At 36.9% G+C, this 24,782-nt stretch overlaps 1 protein-coding gene across 13 annotated transcripts in view; it reads right to left on the minus strand.

The window, feature by feature from the left end:
• The window catches only part of FER (FER tyrosine kinase), a 441,496-nt gene extending 430,126 nt beyond the window's left edge, over positions 1–11,370 (minus strand). For 5 of the 13 annotated variants that reach the window (XR_014261909.1, XM_082455759.1, XM_082455760.1 and 2 more), the window contains exon 1: positions 7,855–8,003. The gene's annotated coding sequence lies outside the window, so the exon portion shown is untranslated. Of the gene's footprint in view, positions 1–7,077; positions 7,815–7,854; positions 8,004–8,851 lie in introns of those variants that run through there. The other 8 variants (XR_014261910.1, XM_082455752.1, XM_082455753.1 and 5 more) reach the window with 5 other exon arrangements.
• Positions 11,371–24,782: the final 13,412 nt, after the last annotated feature.

The following is a 24,782-nucleotide window of genomic DNA, read 5'->3' on the forward strand; positions in this document are numbered from 1 at the left end:
CTTTAAAATTATCTGTAGCCATAAAGTAAGACCTTACATGAAGTGAGTATTCTACTAACATTTGTTGAATAACCAAAAAAAGAAGAATCTCACACCTTCCTCCACTCTGTCCCATTCCTGCAACAACTTGCCTCTTGTATAGCATAGAATATTTCTGCGTTATTTTTACAATGTAAGCTACCTTAAGGACATGTAATAGCAAGTGTCTCTAAGCTAAGTCACTTCAAGCTTAGACTGCCAGTTTCAGTGACGGGGTAAATTGGCTCCAAAATATTAATAGAACATCACAACCTTAGAAAGAGGCCATCACCACTGACTAGCTACTATTCTGTTATAATGAATTGTGAAACTCAGAAAAGGACACCCATATTATCTTTTAAGTGAGAATACTATTGTTTATGTTAGTATTTTAAGATATCTGTCAGAATGACATTAACTTCTAGAAAGTAGCAGCTATTTATAAACAGTCAAATCTCTTTCAATATTATTGTTGAGTGTAAGAGAGAAGGGAAATGGGATAGAATTTATGAATATAAGACCCCTGACATTTTCAAGAAATTTAAAAACCATGAGAATTTCTGACAGAGCTGAAACATTCAATAACAATGTTCCACAAGGCAAGTTTTGTTTCCCTAGAAGGTGTGGTAGATTGATTCACATCCAGACTCACTGGATTCAACATTCCATCTTTAAACATATTGAAAAATGCCTATTATCTGGCTAAGATCTACCACTTTCTTAGGCCTCTACTTTTTCTTCACTTCTAGCAGCTGGCTTTCTTTTTCAGGAAAATTTTTACAAAGAAGCAACATTTTATCACTTGACAAAAGTTATTATACAGGATAACTTCAAACTGAGAACAAAGTCAGGGTGAGATGTAGACACTGGGCAGTTAGGTGAGGTCACGCATATCTTAGGGTCTCACTTCCAATAAGGGGAAATTATTTCAGCAAAACTTCAAATACTTCAAAATGGACTCTTAAAGTCACTCCCAAGTAATTGAAACTGTTGTTAAGTCCAGACTGCTAATGGTTCACTATGTTTAGACTTTTATCATTTCATTTATTTGAGATTTAGCATATGAAAGACCTAAATTTAAATCCCGGGTATCACTTTATAGCTAAATCTCCTTGGATATGACCTAAGATTGGTTCCAGATCACAAAAAGAAAATACAAGCTACCCAATCTATAGGGCTGTGATGAAAATAAAAACAAATGTACAAAAATGCCTAACATTTTTAGCAGGCACTAAAGAAATGTCAATGCCCCTCCCCCATAACAATATCTGAATTCATGTAATTTACTCAAAAACTTTTCCTGACAGAAACTGTTTCTTCCTTAGAAATGTTGAGGAGGGGATAAAAAAGGGCTATGCATAAATAATCATAATACAATATATTATATATACACATACAAACACACACATAACTATTGGTAAGAGAAAGAAATCAGTCTCCTGCTTTGCAAAAAGTTCTATTATATATAAATCTAGATGAAAATTCTTATCCTTTGTCCAACATAATTGTTTATAAATAATCAGGATAATGATCATCAAGTTGTCATTAAAAATTATCTGATACAACTGCACTGTTCAGTTTGTTTTAATTAATCTACTATTGCCAATTTATTCAATACATAGAAAGTAAAGAGGTCTGACAAAGTGATGGTACTTAACCAAAATATATAAATTTGCAGTAAATTCAGAATGGATAAGAAATGTGACAGTGACTGGATCAGCGTCAATAGAAAGACCACCATACACCACAGACTCTATACTAAAACAAACAAAAAGTTTATGCTTAAAATGCTTCCTTTGCTCCTACCAAAGCAAAATTTTAAAACCTTACTGAAAAGTTGAAATGATGGCTAACTTGTATACGAATGTATATAGAAAGCATGTGATTCTGAAGGAAATATAATTCAAGAGAAAGTCAGAGCACTGTATAAACATTCTCACGAAGTAAGAAGTCATGTGGCTGCTAGGGTGGCTATTGAACCATTTGTTACCAAAACTGAATATTGGCAGAAGAGTCAAATGCATTATTCTTGGTATAATAACAAAAAGTTCCAACAACTGACAGGAGAAGCTTGGGAAATCTTCCCAAGCTGAAGACATACAGAGAGTAGAAGGGACACAAACTCCTGAAGTATCCAACTCCTGTCAAACCATGACCAAGAAACAGCAGCAAGCATCAAGCATTTCAGTGACCAACGACTAACTCTTCAACTTTGTGACAGTGCAGCAGGCTTTGCGATTAAGCCAAAAACACTCTTTTGTTCTACAAACCCCAGGGCAAAAAAACCAAGAATAAGAAACTCTGCATGTATACTAATGATGTAATGAAAATCATCCAGCCTTCATTTTAGAAGCAAAAAATTGTTTAACAACTTTGACGACAGAGTCCTATTTATAGAATCATTAAGGGTCTGGAGAGATCAACTAAATTTTTCAATTAAATCTGTATTTTATGAAGGTAGTTATATCCTAGGTCCACAAAGATTTCAAGAAATACCACTTGCTAATGTTAAGGGTCTAATGAACATAGTTTTTCTAAGTCTTCACCTCAAACTGTATATTATACATACTACTTCTATGTAGGATGAACTATTCAAGAGCAATTTCATTCACAGAAATGTAATTTTAAAGAAATTTTTCTGACTGAGCCGCTCTAAAGAGCATTTTTATATACTAAACACCTAGAATATAAATATTCTACTATTAAGAGTTTCCCCTTTTCCTAAAACCATTTGTCCCACTATGGAAATACCTTTTCTGCAAGTAAAATAACTTACACTGGAAAACTAATTTCAATTTTTCTATGATAATGTTATTTTATTTACTCTGACTTTAAAATGTAAGGCTCTTCACTATCAATTACATAAAATTAGTAATCTCTTCTTATATAAGCATTACAACACTGATAAGAAAAAGTGAAGAAGCATTCATTTCAGGAAAATGCAGAAATAACTTGGGTCTCAAAGATAGTACTATAAGGTGTGTCTCAAGTATTTGTTACTAATAATAGTTATTTACCTTTTTTTTAATGACTCACTTTTCTCAATAAATCAGAGTAGATTCAAGTTTATCCCTATAATAGTGTCATTCTCAATCACTTGCATTCTGATATGCTTCCTAGAGTGGGAGAGGATAAGATGGAATTATAGAGGGCATACTAGAAAACTACGTATTAGAATATGTCACACATGTACATATCTTGTACTTGGGTGGGAAAAAATATTGAGAATCATTGACTTAGATCACAAAATCTTTCTTTTACTGCTGGATGAGACAATAAGGACTATTTAGTTCCAATCCTAACTTTTTACCAGTTCAGTGCTTGCTTCACAACACTCAATAACTATAGGCTGGTCTGTGCATTTAAACTATAAGTGTGTGTTCTTTAAGAATCAGAACCCCATACTTACTGAACACACATTTTGAAATAGGGGTATCTGTAAAATGTTGCTCCCTAAAAAATAATCATATAGGAGATTTCTGTAGGAGACAGAAAACTTTCAATTAAGAGTTTTGTGTATTATTACATTTGAAAATAAAGTTTAACTTTTAAAAAGATTAAGTAAATGTAATTTAAGGCGGCAGGGAGCATTAGTTAGAGATTTAAGAAGGTAACATTTAGCTTTTCTGTACCACTTTTAAGCAAATATTTGTGGTTCAAAGGAAAGGAATTCAGGGAAACCATCCAAAAACAGATGATAATCTAATGTGAAAGAAAAATAATTCAGGAATTCAGACAAACTGGACATATTTTGAGGTAAAAATCAGTTAAGGTAAATTTCTGATTATCGCTACTGAGATACAGTAACCCAAGAGCTAAAAAAAAAAAAAAATACCCAGCTAATCTGAGATATTTCTAATTATTTGGTTTGTACAAATGTAAATATCATTCAATTTAAGTAAGCTTAATGTACATTATTTTAATGTCCAAAGTCTAAAACTTAGGGACTTTTAGTATCATAGAATAAACACAGTAATACTAGAAGAGATGCAATGAAAATTACCATGAAAGGAACTGAACGTGAATGCTGAACACTCCCTAAATTCAGTCATTTTACCTCAATTGTCTCATTTCTTCTTCATAACGACCTTGTGAGGCAATTATATCATCCCCATTTTACAGATGAGGAAACTATGGTTTAAAGAGATTAAGAAACTTGCCCAAGATCCCACAAAAGAAAATCCTAATTTCTGACTGAAACCCAGATTATCTGGCTCCAAAATAAATGACTCTTCTTTTCACTATACCCTGCTATCTCACAAGAAACACATACATTGAACTTTTCAGTCTTTTAATTAAAACCTTCTAAAGGAGGAAACAGTATTAAGCTTATAGTGAGCGGTGATAATGTATAGGCTAAAAATTAGTCATAGTTTGATAAGTATAAATGAATATTTAGGAAATAATTCCAAATCATGCATGACATTAAATTTTTAAAAAGCTGAATATGAAATATTGCCCCCAAATAGAAAACTCCGAAAACTTCTGTAGACAGGCACTAAGTAAACTTCATCTTACCTGGAGACTTTGAATTCCAAAGAAAAAACCTGAGAGGCTCCATATTTTGTCAGTCATACAACAGTTTCATAGGTTAACTAGAACTATATTTATACTTAAGAAAAAAGAAAAAGTGGGTAATTGCTTGGGTCTGATTCTTTTGTTCTGACTCTAATCTGTCCTCTATTGATTCTTTTCCATTTTTCCTCCAGATTTTGGAGTCTTCTTCTAATTTAGGCTAACTGAGTCTCAAGTTCAGGAACTCCTCCAAGTTTACATATAAGTGCTGACACACTGCAATGAAGACCATAAAATTGCAATGATTGGTAGAGTGTTACAGAAGAAACAAAAGTTTCAGTTATTTCAAAACATTAACTATCGTGGAATTACTGATGACTTTTTTTTCTGTATAGTTTTCTGAATTGATTTTAAAGCATTTAACTTTTATAATAAAAACAGGAGAGCAAGAAAAAAGGAAAGAGGGAGGAAGGCGGGGCGGGGGGGTGGGGAAGTTGGAGCTTTGATTAAAAAATATCTGAACATCTTATTCTTTCCAAAGTTCCAAAACTATGACCTGCTTGTTCCCTTCTATCTCTCAATGGCATGGCATGAAAAATAAACCACACATAAGCATGCCAAAGTCAAATGAGATATGGAAAAATAATAATGAGGCAATCCAAAGATCTATAAATTCTGAGACATAGCTCAATTTCACTATTTCAGAAATTAGTTATTAACTGAGCAAAGTATGAAAAACAGACTTAGAGCATACTAAAACTGAAAAGCAGGATTCACATACTTAAAGAAGAGTGCAGGAATTTCCTTAGTATGGGAAAATTATAATATACACATATGTGAATTTATACCAATTTCTTATTCTTTTTATCACAAATTGAAGTTCTGTATTAAAATATTCCTTTAGCAACACCATGAAACAACACGCAAGATAGTTTTGAGTCCTATCAAAATTAACTTAAATCTCTCTAAATTACTTCACTTTCCATGGAAAAGTTATATTAAAAAAAGTTCACACTTGTAAGCTTTCTTTTTCCATTACAAAAACACATTCTTATTCCAAAACAACATACATAAGATGACCCAATTTATTAAGTATGTTACCAAAACAGTGCATAATTGACAGTCCCTTCGACCTGTCTTCAATAGAAGACGCTTATTTAAAAATCAAGTAGAAAACTATAATCTATTAACACAAGAGTCCAATTTTAAAACAAGACTTTTATTTGTATAACAAGTTCATTAGATTTCCTTTTTTTTTTCTGATTACCAAAACACAGTTAACTCACCAAGGCCTTGATTTATAAAGATGACTTCCTACTCACAGGACTGCTTTATAATAGTCTCATGGAATTCAATTACTACAGTTTTTATAACACTATTACCATCTACAAACGGAAATAAGCACTTCACAATATTTTGGTTTGATACATATATTATGCTGGTTTTCAAACTTGATAATTTCAGTTCCTCTGTTCCTTAGTATATACCATGTAACAGCTGTCCTGAAAATGTTATTGCTGTGTAGATGGTGAGTATTCACAGCACATCTGAACTTGCCTACATTGTTTGAAATTTTTCATAGTGAAATACTGGAGAAAAAAAAGGCAAATGTGAAATGTTCATAGACCAGAGTTATAGCTACATAACAGTTGAAGATGAAATGAAAAGGAAGGGTCTACCAAAAGCCTGAATTATTTCTTCAACTACTGACATCAAACGCTGAAATAGTGCAGAAGCTGCATTAACCGGACCCTAAATAATTTTACATGGTATATATTTAATGCTGCCAACCATCAGTATGGAAGAGAAACAGATCTTCGCCAAAGGTCTTTCATGGAAGAAACTGCAGAAAGGTTTCCAAGTATGCCTATGTACTCCCTTAATATATTTCCAGTACCTCTGAAAACAGTTCACTTGGCTCAAGAGAACTAGCAGAAAAGATTCCCCAGATCACAAAACATACACTGAGCCCTCCTTTGCATTCACTGACAAATGTGTGGCTCTTCACAAGTATGTCTTCCTAAAGCCTATATAGGTAGATACACCAGAACACTGCACAGTGAAATAATTATACTTTGCAATAGTTTTTTAAAATCCTGTCCCCATTCCCTAGGTGGAAAAGTACTTTCCAGTCTTTAATCACTAAAATAGATTTGGTCTATTCTTATTGATTTTTCTGTTACACTTTTATATCGTTGTTATTCCATTTAAGAAATTTTTTTAGTATTTTAAAACATCTGGAGAAAGAGAAAAAAATGGCACTACACCCAGAGTAATTTATGTCAAATTTACAGTGAGACTACTACGAATATATGCAGCTTCTTATGAATTAAAAAGATTAAGGTTTTTTAACCATAAAGCAATCGAAAATGAAAGTGCCAGCCTTAATAAATTATTAGACATTGCACTATATATCAAAATCACAAATGTACACACACACACACAAAAGCGACAACTTCACAGTTAATTTGTGCAAGACGTACCACCCTACCAAAACCAACTCAATTAGCGTGTTTCAGAAAGTTGATCCTAAAGGAGACTAACCAGAAAGCTGACCCGAAGGTGACTCCAAACACCTCCTCAACCGTAAATGGCAAAGAGAACAGAACAGAAATTGCCCCGCCTGCGCTAGCTTCACACTATCTCTTGAGGGTCACTCCTGGCCAAGACAGGAGTAGGGACGGAAGGTGGGGGATAAAAGCAGGGGGTGGGGAAGCTGACAAGAGAGAAGAGCTGGGGGCGGACTGTGCCTGTCCAGGGAGACCGCAAGGCCCCAGCGGTAGGAAGGGGCTGAGGGAACACCTAGGGATTGGGGGTGGCCGCCCAGCCCGAGGCCCGCGCCGAGGGGATCGCGCCGAGAAAAGGGGGTGCGGGCGTGATGGGCGGTGCCCACAGTACTCCCAGCACCGCCCCCACACCCCGCAAACCCCAGACCCGGCGACTGGGCGGAGCCGTCGCGCCCGCCTCAGCCCTCTCGCGCCGGCACCCGCCCCCTCAGCCTCCAGTCCCGGGTGGGTGGGAAGGGCGGGCCTCGCCCGGCCGGGTGGGCAGCCCGGCCCAAGCCACAAACAGGAATGCGCCGCCGCGGGCGCAGGATGGACGGGAGACCCCGCAGCCGGGGGCAGGAGGGGGGGTTGGCTGAGGGCGGAGAAAGAGCCCTCGGCGCAGCCGGCGCAGCCGCCGCAGCCAGGGCAGAGCCCCAGGCGCCCCAGTGCGGGCAGGGAGTGTTGCCCCAGTTCTCGGCTGGCCTTCCCTACTCTTCCCCCCTCCCCCGGCGTTGCCCCGGGTAACAGCGCCTGCCGCGGGCGGCGCGAAACTCACCTATCTAGAACCTGACAAGCAGGAGCCCCTCAGACACGGGAGCCAGTCGCCACCCCGCGTCACGGGGGCCGCCACAGCCAATGAGCGCTGCTGTCACGAGCCTCCGCGGCCAATCCAGCTGCACTCCGGTCTCCGGGCACCCTCGAGGCCTCAGCCAATGGGCACCCGCCGAAGGCGGGCACTGCCTCCCGACCCCCAACCCCCTCTTCCACCACCTCCCAGGAGGCGGGGCGCGGCCGATTGGCCTGGACCCCGGAGGGGTGGGGCTCGGGCACCAGGCCCGGTGGGCGCGCGCGGACTGGGGTCTGCGGGCGTGGCGAGGGGAGGCGTGGAGCGTCGGCCGCCGCCCTCCGGGCCCGCTCCCCAGCTTGGGTGGGGTCGCGCGGCCCTCCTAGTGGCGCAGCTCTTCTCGTCCCTGTAACTCGCTCCTCTCTAGCCGGTGTCCAGGGCTGCCGGGGTGGGAGTTTGGGCGGGATGCGGCCGGAGGCGGGCGGCGGCGTCACAGGAAACTTTGGGAGGCTCGCCTGGCCGCGGCCGGGAAGTGGCCGGGCCGGGGGTGATAAGCTGGGGCCGCCTGGAAGGGACTACCCGGCGGGTCGGCTGCCGGAAAGGAATTCGGAGGGTGGGGACGGAGACGTGATTAAAATGTTAATGGTGCCCGCGGGGTGCTGGGTGATCCCGGGAGCTGAAATCTCCGGGAACGGAAGCTGCTTTGGGGGCGCGGACCCTCCACCCCTAAATACGCATCCTTCACCCCTTCGAATCAGTCACTTTTTCTGTATATATCTTACTTGCATCTATTGTAACGTTGATTCTTCTAAACTAGTTTTCGGCTTGAAGTGCCTGAAAGGCGGGAACAGTGTCTTTCTCATTCCTGTAATTCCCAGTGCCTGAGACCTTCTTTAAAAAAAAGGTTAGACAATGCTGGAGTTGTGATGGATGCTATTAAAAAGTGTACAGCAGGTCCTGTGAGTAGTCTCCTATAGTAAGTTCTTACCTCTTCCAGAGTCTAGCATGCGTGAAGAACCGAAGTTGGTTTGCTCCTCCAGTGAGGGTTGTTTCTGAAGCGTCCTTCACCAAAAGAATTTAGTGGAAAATGAGTAATTTGAGCTAAACAAAGAGACGTAGGTGATCTGTAACAGTATGATAGGTGTTATTAGTCACTATTGCAGGGTATGTTTCTGTAGCCGACTCTTTAAGGCATTGTATCGTACACTGCATTGGTTGAACCACATTCTTTGCCTGGAGCAAATTCTAAGGTCAACCCTATCTCGACCCTCCTCCTCCAAAACTTGTGTATTACAATGGGAGCCAAAGAAGAGTGAATAATTAGTTCATAATTAATAATTTCTAAACAGAGTATTTTACTGTAGTAAACGCCCCTACACATAGACAAATTTTAAACAGGACTTTTCATGTCTACTCTTTTAAAGAAACCAAAACGTGCTGTAAAGACAAGAATTTTATTTTTTTTCCATTGTGTTATGGGGGTTTTAATTGTTTATTTGTATTTTTTTAAGCCTAAAAGACCTTTTATTTTATTCTTAAATTATTCTACTGTTGAGAAAGGTTAAGTAAAATTACAAAGGTTACACATAACCAACTAGACAAATGTAAAGACAAAAATTTTTTTAAAAAAGCTTAATTCTCCCTATTGGATATGGAAGAAGGGATTTCCCTTTCTTAGAGCACTTGCCTTAGAAAACTGGTAATTGTTGTATACTTTTTCATCTCTTTGAAATGTATATAAATTATTTTGAAGACTGGATAGGTCTGTCATTTTGTGTTTTGTTAGCGTTATATCCCAGAAATGTGTTTCTCAAGGACCTGGGAACTATCTCTTTGAAATGCAAATGTCAAGAGAGCTAGCGCCCTTGAATGGATAAAGATGTTGTGGTATACATATATATACAGCATGGAATATTATTCAGCCTTAAAAAAAGAATGAAAGCTTGCCATTTCAACAGCATGGATGGACCTTGAGGGCATTATGCTAAGTGAAATAAGTCACAGAGAAATGCAAATGCCATATGATCTCCCTTATATGTGGAATTAAAAAAAAAACAAAAAAAACCTCAGATACATAGAACAAATCGGTCGTTGCCAGAGGCAGGGGGTGGGAGGTGGGTGAAATGTGTGAAAATGGTCAAGAAGTACAAACTTCCAGTTATAAAATAAAAAATAGGAATGTAATAGCATGATGACTGTAGTTAATAATACTGTATTGCATATTTGAAAATTGCTAGGAAAGTAGATCTTAAAAAGTTCTCATCACAAGAAAAAAATTGTGTAACTATATATGGTAACGGATGTTAACTAGAATTACTGTGGTGATCAGTTAGAGATATATACAAATATGGAATTATGTTGTACACCTCAAAGTATTGTAATATTATATGTCAATTATACCTCAATTAAAAGAGAGAGAGAGAGAGATAGCACCTCTCTCTCCCAGTTTCTATGGGATAGTAGGAGCCTAACTTTGTGGGCAAATTTTTCCAAGTTGCAAAACTACCTTCTGTCATAAAGATGAGACATTTGTTTTTCCTGTGGATAATGCTTATTAGCTAACTCTGATGGTCACCCCAATTACGAAATAAAGTCAAGATGAATTATGTGTGCAATGTTATCAAGGCCTATTACTTGATGACTAGTTATTATTTATCTTGAAAACATACGTAATGGGTTGTATCTGCTAGGCTGTATAAAAGGGTGAGATTGCTTTCTGTCTTTGCAGTCTCTTTGCAGATTGCCTGCAATGCACATCACATTCTGGTGTAATGCTTATTCAATAAGAAAAGTATTATTTCTCCACTGCGTTTGTGGAGAGAATTTCTGGGTTGGGAGAACATTTTGTTTTTATTTATATTCCCCAAAAAATACCTGTGCCTAAAATATCAAGACTATGAAGTTAAAGAAAGTAATTAGTTTCTAGTTTTTAATTTGTTTTCAAAAATGACCTCACATTAGATGATAATGTGTTGCCGAACTAAAAATACATTTTGAGTCAGAAATAATAAAGTTAATGTTTGGTATGTATTTTGTAATGACTGTTAACTGCACAAACTAAACTTATGTGAATAAACCTCTTAAAATAGAAAAGAAATTAATTTTCTATGAATATTAAATACTGTGGTATATGTCAAGTCAATATGAAAGAAATCGATGAATGTTTATGCATTATATGGTTAGACAAAGCCAAAATACAACTTTGGGAATTGCTTCACCAAGGCATATCTTTTCCAAGAACCTTAGGATTTCTCTATCTTTATACAAAGAAAATCTAAATCTGGAAAGATGTGGTTTATGAATTTGTTATTACATATGTGCAGAAAGTAGCTTTAAATAAAAGTCTGGTGTGAAAAATAGAATTGTTTGCTATACATTGTGTGTGTGTATGTGTGTGTGTGTGTGAGTTTTAAGGAACTCAGATATGTGAAAAGAGTAAGAATCTTTCTAGTTCTTCAACAATTCTCTCAGTTCTCACCTATTAACTCCCAACTTAAAAACTGCCTGCCATATGCCAAGCACCATGCTAAGAAATGCAATTTTTTTAACATCTTTATTGGAGTATAATTGCTTTACAATGGTGTGTTAGTTTCTGCTGTATAACAAAGTGAATCAGCTATATGCATACATATATCCCCCTATCCCCTCCCTCTTCCATCTCCCTCCCATCCTCCCTATCTCACCCCTCCAGGTGGTCACAAAGCACAGAGCTGATCTCCCTGTGCTATGCAGCTGCTTCCCACTAGCTATCTATTTTACATTTGGTAGTGTATATAAGTCCATGCCACTCTCTCACTTCATCCCAGCTTACCCTTCCCCCTCCCTGTGTCTTCAAGTCCATTCTCTATGTCTGTGTCTTTATTCCTGTCCTGCCGCTAGGTTCTTCAGAACCTTTTTTTTTTTAATTCCATATATATGTGTTAGCTTATGGTATTTGTTTTTCTCTTTCTGACTTACTTCACTCTGTATGACAAACTCTAGCTCCATCCACCTCACTACAAATAACTCAATTTTGTTTCTTTTTATGGCTGAGTAATATTCCATTGTATATATGTGCCACATCTTCTTTATCCATTCATCTGTCGTTGGACACTTAGGTTGCTTCCATGTCCTGGCTATTATAAATAGTGCTGCAATGAACATTGTGGTACATGTCTCTTTTTGAATTATGGTATTTTCAGGGTATATGCCCAGTAGTGGGATTGCTGGGTCATATGGTAGTTCTAATTTTAGTTTTTTAAGGAACCTCCATACTGTTCTCCATAGTGGCTGTATCAATTTACATTCCCACCAACAGTGCAAGAGGGTTCCCTTTTCTCCACATCCTCTACAGCATTTGTTGTCTGTAGATTTTTTGATGATGGCCATTCTGCCAGGTGTGAGGTGATATCTCATTGCAGTTTCAATTTGCATTTCTGTAATGATCAGTGATGTTGAGCGTCCTTTCATGTGTGTGAAACCTCATTTAAAGTGGAGTTGGGAAGCCCTGAAGGGGGAGCTCTCGCGCAGGTATCACTCACCACAGTTTGTAGCCTTCTGACCCAACAAGCTGCCCACTACCTGAAGCCTGTGAAGAACCACCACAGCCTCCCCAATTTCCTCCTTTCTTCTAAAAAAGCAAGTCTCTCTCCTCGGCTCTCCAGATTTACCTATGGTTTACCACAGTTTGCTTGTCCCAAATTGAAATTCTCTGCTATTCCCAAATAAACTTATTTTGCTGGTAAAATAGCTGGCTCTTTTGTTTTTAAGGTCAACACTTTCTGAGGAAACTGACTGGCCCAAGGAAAATACTTTCACGGATAGTGGAGGGGAGGGGAGAATCTTCCAACATTGTGATTCCTTGCCTAATCACATCAAAAATGAAGTCTACCAATCCACAAGTTCCAAGCATGCAGGTTGCTTCTCTCATTCTTAAATATGAGGAGACATTTGGGGATCACCACACTTTTGAGGAAACCCAGTCATGAAAATCAGACACCAAAACAAACAGAAAAAATTATGGGAAGAGGTGGGGGAGAGTTGAACAAAACCAAAGCAGAGAGCAGAAGAAAATTTCAGAACTATGAGCAATGTCATTAAAGAAAGAAATTCTATGAATAAAAAGAGGATGCTTTTTTTTTTTTTAAGAAATATTCAGAGGGAAAAAAATGAGTTTTGGAAATTAAAAAATAAAATTTAAAATTCAGTAGTAGATGACAAAATGAAGTTGAGAAGTCTCAAAAGAAGATCAAAAATACAATTGAAAAATATGAGATAAAAGGAAATTTAGGATGAATCCAGGAGATTGTACAGCTAAACTATAAAAGTTATAAAAAAAGAAAAGGAGGAGAACGGAGGAGGGGTGGAATTATCAAAGAAAGGCATTTCCACAGAACTGAAAGAAGTGTTTTTCCAAATCATATGGATCTAGTGAGTGTCTGAAAAATAAATGAAAAAGACTCACGTAATCCTAAAATATCAGAATAGCAGAGATAAAGAAAATTCCCTAAATGCTTCAAATAGAATAACAAACAGATTGCAGACAAAAAATCAGGCATGATAATAGAGAATGGCACTGGACTTTTCAACAATGATACTGGAAACTAGAAGAAAATAGAGCAATATCTTTAGATTCCAAAGGGCGATTATTTACAATTTAGAATTTCCTATAAACCCAACCATCAATCAAGTCTAACAGCAAAATAAAGGTATCCTCAGATATGCAAGATCTCAGAAAGTTTTCTTCCTGTGAAACCTCTTCTTAGGAAGATACTTAAAAGTGTTTTCCACCAAAAAGAGGGATTGAAAAAAGAGAGATGAAGACATGGATCAACAGTGGAGAAAGGAAAAGGGAATGCCTAGAATGATGGTGAAGGAAATTTCCAGGAAAATAACTGTATGAGGGGCCTAAAAAGCAGCCAGTAGAGACTGAGGCAGCAGAATGGAAGTCTCCAGAACTGATGTTTCCAAGAAAAAAACAACAACAACAAAAAAACAATAATGGGATCAATACATTACCTGATGCATTTTACTACAAGGAGAGATGTATTAGCATTATGACACAATTTGGAGATGACTTAAAGAGTAGGCATATAAAAGATGAAGCAATTATTAGTCACAGGAAAAGAAATTTATTTAAAAAAATTTTACATTAAAAAATGCAACCATAGTGTACATGTGACTCAGCCTAAAAAGATAATTACATAATCATCCTATTCTACGCACTGAATGTTGATTTAACAAAAAATTACAATACGATAATTCCTACAATATTGTAGGAATAGAGTAAAGGAAACTCTTGAGTGGAAATAATGTAAGAGAGCTAAATCCTCTTCTTCCATAGTAGGAAGTTAGTAGATAATTGCTAATTCTGAAAAAATCAAGGCAGGGTATTCAAAGCCTGCTTCATGCTAGGAAGGATAAACACCAGTGTTGAGAAGTTGAGTTCAACTATGGGGATGAGGATGGGAACTGAAAAGTAACAGTGGTTAGGGCTGGAGGTTATCAATCTTGGGCTATCATTTCACTTGCATAGCTTTGATAAACATAAACATTAAAAAAAAAGTCTGTTGGTGAATCTGTTGCACAGCCAGTTTAAGAACTACTGGGATAAAGAACAGGACAAGGAAAAGGAACACCTGTCTCTATCACTGCATATAGCATACATGGTAAAAAGAATAAAACCAGACATAATCTGCCTTCTAACTTGGATGGTTATTCACTCAGTAAATATTTCTTGAGCACCTATTATGTGTCAAACAGTGTGAGAAGTTCTGAGGATATGACAGGAAACTGCAGAGGCAGGCTCTTCACCTGAAGTCAAGTAGGAGATACAGACAATAAGCAAGAAAACAAATTAACAGACCATCTATAGATTTGATAAATGCCAGGAAGGAAATGAATAAAATGTGAGAAAATAAAGAGAACTGGAAAGAATCAAACAACTAAGATTTGGGTCTTAGCTTCACAGTTTTATACTATGAACTTAAGCAAATCCCTTAACCATTCTGAGCCTCCATTTTTATATCTATTAATTTCAAATAATAATTCTAACTTCACTGGTTCTTATGACAATAAATTGAGATAGAGTAAACGAATGAATTTTCAGTATATAAATTCCTATTCAAACATAAGTTTTTTACCCTTAGGGGAGCCCTTATCAGTTCTTAACTGGTTTCCTTGACTGCTTCCCTAAGGTTTTATGGTACACATTGTCAACAGATTTAAGCCACCTAACCATCATTTTCATTTTGATGTTTCCACATTCAAATGCTTTAACTTAGAGGTAAATCTAGTTTCCTAACCTTGACTTCAGCCTTTACAAATCTACAAGCAATTTAACTATCCAGACTTCCCTCCCACCTCACTGTTACCTTTCCCCATTTCCCTTCAGCAATAGAATACTTTACACCTCCGCATGTAGTTTAAATTTATATACAGTAATATTCACTGTTTTTGGTGTACAGTTCTATGAGTTTTGAGAATTTCATAGCCATCAAACCACCACCCCTATAAGATGCAGGACAGTTCCAAACCTCTCCTGCCCACACACACACACACACACACACACACACACACACACACACAGTCTCTTTATGTTACCCCTTTGTAGTCAACCCTATCCTCACACAACTCCTGATCTGTTCTTCATCTCTATAGTTTTGCCTTTTCCAAAATGTCATATAATTGCAGTCATAGTGTATATAGCCTTTTGAGTTTGACTTCTTCACTAAGAATAATGCATTTGAGATTCATCTATGTTATAGCATGTCTTAGCAGTTTCTCTCATTTTATTGCAGTGTAGTATTTCATTGTTCATCCATTTCTCAGTTCAGGGACATTTGGGTTTTTTCCAGTTTGGGGCTATTATGAATAAAGTTACTATAAACATTCACATACAGGTTTTACTGTGTGATCATTTTTTTTTAATTGGGGTAGAGTTGCTTTACAATGTTGTGTTAGTTTCTGCTGTACAACGAAGTGAATCAGCTGTATGTATACCTATATCTCCTCCCTTTTGGACCTCTCTCCCACCCCCACCCCCCCATCCCACCCATCTAGGTCATCACAGAGCACCGAGCTCAGCTCCCTGTGCTATACAGCAGGTTCCCACCAGCTATCTGTTTTACACATAGTAGTGTATATAGTCAATCCCAATCTCCCAATGCATCCCATCCCCCTTCCCCAACCCATGTCCACACATTCATTCTCTATGTCTGCATCTCTATTTCTACCCTGCAGATAGGTTCATCTGTACCATTTTTCTAGATTCCATGCACAATTTACAATAGCCAGGACATGGAAGCAAACTAAATGCCCATCGACAGATGAATGGATAAAGAAGATGTAGTACATATATACGATGGAATATTACTCGGCCATAAAAAGGAATAAAATTGGGTCATTTGTAGACATGGATGGACCTAGAGTGTGTCATACATAGTGACGTAAGTCAGAAAGAGAAAACCAAATATCATATATTAACACATATATATGTGATCATTTTTATTTCACTTGGGCAAATACCTGAGAGTGAGATTGCTAGGTCCTGTGGTAAGTACATATTTGTAGGAAACTGCCAAACTTTTCCCAAAGTGGCTGCACCATTTTACATTCCCACCAGTAATGCATGACAGTTCCAATTTTTTCTCATTTTCACCAAAACTTGGTATTGTCAAGTGTTTTTTTGAGGAGGGGGAGGTGGATTGGTGGGTTTGTTTGTTTTCTCATTCTGAAAGGTGTGTAGTGGTATATTATTGTGGTTTTAATTTACATTTCCCTATGGACTAATAATGTTGAGCATCTTTTTATGTTCTTATTTGACATCCACATATCTTCTTTGGTGAAGTATCTGTTCAAAGCTTTTGCCCATTTAAAAAAAAATCCTAGTATTTCTTAGTTTGTCTTTATTATTTTCAAATGATTTCTTGTGTATTTCTTAGTTTTGTTTCTAATTCTTGCTAAAGAAGCTTTACGTGGTGGAAGCAGATGAAAGGAGCCCCTCACTGTGATTTCCTAAGCATTGGGCAGAGTATGGGATCAGAACTTATTTTTCCCCCCATACAGAGCTAACAGCCTTTTTTTTTTTTCTTTTTTAAGGATCAAACATTTGCTCTACTACACTGTAGCCAACTCAGCTAATTAATTCATAAATTTATAAGTACCAAGGGAGAGGGGAAAAGTTATACCATTAGAACCACAAATATTAAAGATGAGAAGTTTATAGAGCCCCAAGTACTGAAAGTGAGCGCTACAGATCCCATCTGAAACTTGAGTAACTCTGTATGAGATAAATGGAAATAGCAAGGGAAAATGAAGTAATTGGTATACGTATTTATAAATGTACAATTATCAACTTAAAAAACGCCTTTTATGACTAGGTTTATTGAAGTGACATGCACTAATTCTTTTTTTTTTAATTTAAAAAATTTTTTATTTAATTTAATTTATTTATTTATTTTTGGGCTGCGTTGGGTCTTTGTTGCTGTGTGCAGGCTTTCTCTAGTTGCAGCAAGCAGGGGCTACTCTTCACTGTGGTGTGCGGGCTTCTCATTGTGGTGGCTTCTCTTGCTGTGGAGCACGGGCTCTAGGCACATGGGCTTCAGTAGTTGTTGGGACTTCCTGGGTGGCACAGTGGTTAAGGACTCCACAATCCCAATGCAATGGGCCTGGGTTCAATCCCTGGTCAGGGAACTAGATCCCATATGCATGCCACAACTGAGAATTCACATGCCACAACTAAGGAGTCCATGTGCCACAACTAAGGAGCCAGTGAGCTGAACTAAGGAGCCCACCTGCCACAACTAAGACCCAGTGCAACCAAATAAATAAATAAATAAAAGAAAATATAAATTTTTTTAAAAAATTGGATTGTTGTTTTGAAAGAAAGAACAAAGTTGAAGGACTATTATCCTGATTTTAAGACTTACTATAAACAAGAGAGTGAGGTATCAATGAAAACATAGATATACAGATCAATGGAATAGATAAAGAGTCCAGAATATACCCATGTAAACATGATCAGTTGATTATTGGCAAAGGTGCAAAGACAATTCAGTGGAGAAAAGGACAGCCTTTTCAACAAGTTGCTGGAACAATTGGCCATTGACATGCAAAAGTTTTCTGGTGGTTTGTTTTTTACCCATATCTCTCACCTTATACAAAAACTAACACAAAATGGATCATAGACCTAAATATAAAATAAAACAACAAACCTTTCAGAAGAAAAAACAGGAGAAAATCTTTGTGAACTTCAGTTAAGGAAAGAGTGCTTAGATACAACACTGAAAGCACTACATGGGGAAGAAAAAAATTGGTAAATTGGGCTTGATTAAAATTAGAAAAGAAAATTGATCTATGAAAGATATGGGCAGGAGAATGAAAAGACAAGCCACAGAAACTATTTTCAAATCACACATCTGATGAAGGGCATATATGCAGCATACAACTCTCTGATTTTAAAGAAATGCTTTCCATTCTTTCAGGCTCAACTCAAATCTCAGCTCTGTGAAAACTTCAAAGACCAGATGAACTAGAATCCATATGTCTGGACCATTAGTGGATGAATGAATGAACATTTCTCAGCCATTATTACTTTCCTGTAAAATACAATGTATACACTAATAAATATACCCTTATATTCTGGTCCTCTTTTTAACTAAAAACCTGAATGTATTTGCCAGACACTTGATATATTGCAGTATGTTCCCATGGAATGAAATGAAACTTTATTGACTGAAATAATAAGTACTATGGATGGATGGCATTATCTTACAGATTCAAAATTGCTTACATTATATCTTAGCCTTAGGGAGGTTATATCTAACTAGGGCAGGTCTGGTAAAGTATATTTTGTAACTATATATAATGTCTTGTATGGATCTGTGAATATGTATTTGTCTAAGTACACAGTTATAGAAAATTTAAAAAATGGAAAAATTCTGTTATATATTTTATCGATTTTGTTGAAATAGCAATTCTCTTCAGTTTCAGTTTTTGCCAAAGCTTACTGTATTATCATTTTCTCTGAAAATCAGAAGCTTCTGTCTATTCTGGAGGCCATTTAGCCCAACTGCATTTTTCAAAAAGCCACGAGTTGCTAAATTTAAATGCAGCCCCCTTTGCTAGGCCTAGAATTAGTGCTAAGGACCAAATGAGGAGCCCTTAATAAATTAATATCCTGGGCAGCAGTATTCCAAGAGTCCAGGAAAATATGTAACATGGATATTTCCTCCAAATATTTTAAGATAATAGGCTTACTATATACAGAGCTTCCCAATACATACACATTAAGGAAAGGTGGGCCCACTCAGCAAAGTGAACACAGGTACAATATAATTGAACATGTCCCCACACTCAGAAGGCCTTGTCCTTCATTTAATGCTCTCCTGTCGCCATCTTGAAATTCTTAGTAATTTTATCTTTGAAGTTGTGTTTTGTAACTGAAGTCTGAAGGAACGATGGAACATACATGTAAACAGAGAAGATATGCAAGATACGCGTTTGCACTGCTCCTTGCCACTCTGTTCTCAGTAGTATTCCCAATGCCTCGCGAGTACAGCCTTCCGGTGGACCCACAGTGCATGAGAGTTCAGCGAGTTCAAAGTGAGCACAAGGTCAGTGTGTTACATCTATGACTGAGTTAAAAGGAACACTGACAAGCCTGAGAGGGTATGCTTTCCATTCAAACCAGAACTTGCTTCGAGTGCAGAAAGAAGGCAATGGCATTCTAAGAAACATGAACACGCAAGGAATCCTATCATATTTTTTCTTATTTGTGTTACTTCCTGTATTAGCCCACTATTCATACTAAAATGATGACATAGGAGAAAAGGGGGACACAGGGCATCATATAGTTACTTTCCCTTTTTGTCCTTTCTTACTCATTAGCAAGCTAAAGCTAGAGAGGGTTGATAGATGTGCACACATCAAAAAGTGAAATTTTAAAAACTGAGTTAGTTTTGTGTAGTTTACACTGTTCTGGTAAGAATGAAATATATACTGTACTCATATATGAACTACGTAATATGAATTCTGTAGTTTTGGTGATTCTACATATAAGTTAAATGCTCTTATATTCGCGTTTAAAATTGTTAATACACCATAGAAAGAACAGTAAATTTATGCTAATAATTTAAAATTAAAGATTCTTTTATTTAGTAGCAAATAAAAAGCACATCTCAAGAGAGAGAGAAAGAAAGAGAGGCTGCAGTAAAAAGGGAAAAAAGCCTTCTATTTTAGCACCTTTAACAGCACTTTTTTCCTGCTTTAATAAGCACTGTTTGATTGATATAAAAAAAGCATTCTTTATAAATCCTTTCCATGCAGAGTGAGCCTGAGCTTTTGCTGCCTATCTAATGATGTTAATCAATGTCTAAATTTAGTAAGAACTCTTTAGTACTTAGTCCATCACCAATGGTATAAAATACACAGAAATTGCTTTTTCTACAGCAGTTATAGATTGTATTTAGTCACTGATAATTTTTTATTTCATCTCCTCTTCCCCAACCCTGAGTGAACTGCTCATAAGATCCAAAGGGGCCTGGAGGTAAATGTTTTACTTCATTCTCCTACCAGCTGGGCCTATGATTCTTCACAGGATCTTGTTAGAGAATGTTTTCATATGCACTATTGGGTCCCAGTAAAAATAATATAAACTAAGTACTTATTATATGCTCAGATATGTACCAAGTGCTTTTACACACACTGTCTCATTTAAGTCACAAAAACCCTGTAGGGTAGGCACTAATATTATCCCAATTTACAGATGTTAAAAAAAAAAAGCAAAGAGAAGTTAAATACATGATTTATACATGATTTATAGTCTCACAGCTTGTTGGTACAGGTATTGTGATTTGAATTCACATGATCTAATGCAAGAGCCGCTTAACTGTTATCTAGGCCTGCTTTGCCAGTTAAGTCCATTGATTCAGAAGTAGAGGAGTGATTCTGAGAGGAAAGAAAGATGATCAACATCCAAGCAAAATGACAAAAAGGAGGGGAGATCAGATCTTTCAAAGTAAAAAATAGCATAGCTGATATAAAAATCTCTTAATAGCTCTAAAAGTCTGACAGACCTAAGTTTGAGAACCTGCTCCACAATTTCCCAGCTTGTGGCCTTGGGGAAATTACTTAACTAAATCTTAATTCTCTCATTTGTCAAATAAGGATAACAACAGTGCCAACTTCACAGGGTTGTTGTGAGGATTAAATGGCACCATGCACATAAAATGCTTATCATGGTGCCTGGCACCGTGCTCTATAAGTGTTAGTTACTGTTACTATTATTTTTAGTATTTTACTTGCTTGAGCTTCTTCATCTTCAAACACCATTTTTCCTTCTGTCTTTGTGGTCTAAGTAATTCTTCCTACAATTTTAAGCTGGAGTTGAGCTCTACTCACAAAACCTACAGGCAACCAGAATCTTCACTTTCTTCTTGCAATTTTTTTTGCCACTACATCTCAACTGATTTAGTGCCAGATTATAGATTTTCATCCACACTTTTTAATTCAGAACCTTCCTTTTTATTTGGCTTTGAAGCATATTGTGTTAAATTCCCAAAAAGATACCTTCAGAGTTCACTGCAAAGTCCTTATCACATTTCTCAGAAAACTTAAAGTTGTTCTTAGGGGAACAATCATTGCTTTGCATTTCATTATTGAATAGAAAATCTAGAAGAACAATATCAACTTTTAAATGAAATTATACACCTGGAAGGGGCATATAAACAGAGTAAAAAACAGAGCACCTCATTATCACTCTTTCAAGCTGCTAGAGTGAAACTTGAGTCATTGCATATTCCAACATCAAAAACTCTCTTGGATATAATAAAGAACATCATTATGCACACAGCAACAAAACGAGGAAGTTGTCAGAGGGAGCCACTATGAATAAAAGATTGCCAAGACAGAGTCTTAAAATGGATAATACAATAAGCTCGTTAATAAGTATTCTGAAATAGCTCTAAGGTTTTCCAACTGAAACTGAATTCCTTAGGGTTCTTAGCTAGTCAAAGGCATCAACTTTATTATTTTTTTTTCTGTTTAAATTATCCATACCTCTTTGTTGATCCATGCAAGAATGTTTCTATCTGTATCTAAACACAAAGAAATATTTGATTTTAGTATTGGTATTTATTAGAGTACTCACATGAAAATAAGTGGAATTAGGCTTCTTTTTTAAAGATCTGGGTTACTGATAAAAGCCTCTCGAATGAAAAATAAGCATATAAAAGGAGTCAGGCTTCACCATCTTGCTATAATCTTCTAAATTGCCTTCATAACATAGAAACTCTTCTAATTGCAGAATATTTAAGAATTAGTGCATGTCGGACTTCCCTCGTGCAGTGGTTATGAATCCGTCTGCCACTGAAAGTGAGGGGATGGAAAAAGATATTCCATGCAAATGGAAATCAAAAGAAAGCTGGAGTAGCTATACTCATATCAGATAAAATAGACGTTAAAATAAATAATGTTACAAGAGACAAGGAAAGACACTACATAATGATCAAGGGATCAATCCAAGAAGAAGATATAACAATTATAAATATATATGCACCCAACATAGGAGCACCTCAATACATAAGGCAACTGCTAACAGCTATAAAAGAGGAAATCGACAGTAACACAATAATAGTGGGGGACTTTAACACCTCACTTACACCACTGGACAGATCATCCAAAATGAAAATAAATAAGGAAACAGAAGCTTTAAATGACACAATAGACCAGATAGATTTAATTGATATTTATAGGACATTCCATCCAGAAACAGCAGATTACACTTTCACCTCAAGTGCGCACAGAACAGTCTCCAGGATAGATCACATCTTGGGTCACAAATCAAGCCTCAGTAAATTTAAGAAAACTGAAATCATATCAAGCATCTTTTCTGACCACGATGCTAAGAGATTAGAAATGAATTACAGGGGAAAAAAACGAAAAAAACAAAAACACATGGAGGCTAAACAATACGTTACTAAATAACCAAGAGATCACTGAAGAAATCAAAGAGGAAGTCAAAAAATACCTCCTAGAGACAAATGACAATGAAAACACGACGATCCAAAACCTATGGGATGCAGCAAAAGCAGTTCTAAGAGGAAAGTTTATAGCTATACAAGCCTAACTCAAGAAACGAGAAAAATCTCAAGTAAACAATCTAATCTTACACCTAAAGGAACTAGAGAAAGAAGAACAAACAAAACCCAAAGTTAGCAGAAGGAAAGAAATCATAAAGATCAGAGCAGAAATAAATGAAATAGAAACAAAGAAAACAATAGCAAGGATCAATAAAACTAAAAGCTGGTTCTTTGAGAAGATAAACAAAATTGATAAACCATTAGCCAGATTCATCAAGAAAAAGAGAGAGAGGAATCAAATCAATAAAATTAGAAATGAAAAAGGAGAAGTTAAAACAGACACCGCAGAAATACAAAGCATCCTAAGAGACTACTACAAGCAACTCTATGCCAATAAAATGGACAACCTGGAAGAAATGGACAAATTCTTAGAAAGGTATAACCTTCCAAGAGTGAACCAGGAAGAAATAGAAAATACGAACAGACTAATCACAAGTAATGAAATTGAAACTGTGATTAAAAATTTTCCAACAAACAAAAGTCCAGGACCAGATGCCTTCACAGGTGAATTCTATCAAACATTTAAGGAAGAGCTAACACCCATCCTTCTAAAACTCTTCCAAAACATTGCAGAGGAAAGAACACTCCCAAACTCATTCTATGAGGCCACCATCACCCTGATACCAAAACCAGACAAAGATACTACAAAAAAAGAAAATTACAGACCAATATCACTGATGAATATACAGGCAAAAATCCTCAACAAAATACTAGCAAACAGAATCCAACAACACATTAAAAGGATCATACACCACGATCCAGTAGGATTTATCACAGGGATGCAAGGATTCTTCAATATATGCAAATCAATCAATGTGATACACCATATTAACAAATTGAAGAATAAAAACCATACGATCATCTCAATAGATGCAGAAAAAGCTTTTGACAAAATTCAACACCCATTTATGATAAAAACTCTCCACAAAGTGGGCATAGAGGGAACCTATCTCAACATAATAAAGTCCGTATACGACAAACCCACAGTAAACATCATTCTCAATCGTGAAAAACTGAAAGCATTTCCTCTACGATCAGAAACGAGACAAGGATGTCCACTCTCACCACTATTATTCAACATAGTTTTGGAAGTCCTAGCCACAGCAATCAGAGAAGAAAAAGAAATAAAAGGAATACAAATTGGAAAAGAAGAAGAAAAACTGTCACTGTTTGCAGATGACATGACACTATACATAGAGAATCCTAAAAATGCCACCAGAAAACTACTAGAGCTAATCAATGAATTTGGTAAAGTTGCAGGATACAAAATTAATGCACAGAAATCTCTTGCATTCTTATACACTAATGATGAAAAATCTGAAAGAGAAATTATGGAAACACTCCCATTTACCATTGCAACAAAAAGAATAAAATACCTAGGAATAAACCTACCTAGGGAGACAAAAGACCTGTATGCAGAAAACTATAAGACACTGATGAAAGAAATTAAAGATGATACCAACAGATGGAGAGATATACCATGTTCTTGGATTGGAAGAATCAATATTGTGGAAATGACTATACTACCCAAAGTCATCTACAGATTCAATGCAATCCCTATCAAATTACCAATGGCATTTTTTTACAGAACTACAACAAATCATCTTAAAATTTGACACAATTTGTATGGAGACACAAAAGACCCCGAATAGCCGAAGCAGTCTTGAGGGAAAAAAATGGAGCTGGAGGAATCAGACTCCCTGACTTCAGACTATACTACAAAGTTACAGTCATCAAGACAATATGGTACTGGCACAAAAACAGAAACATAGATCAATGGAACAAGATAGAAAGCCCAGA

This window comes from Balaenoptera physalus (genome assembly GCF_965194825.1).
Source record: "Balaenoptera physalus genome assembly, chromosome: 3".
NCBI lineage: Eukaryota > Metazoa > Chordata > Mammalia > Artiodactyla > Balaenopteridae > Balaenoptera > Balaenoptera physalus.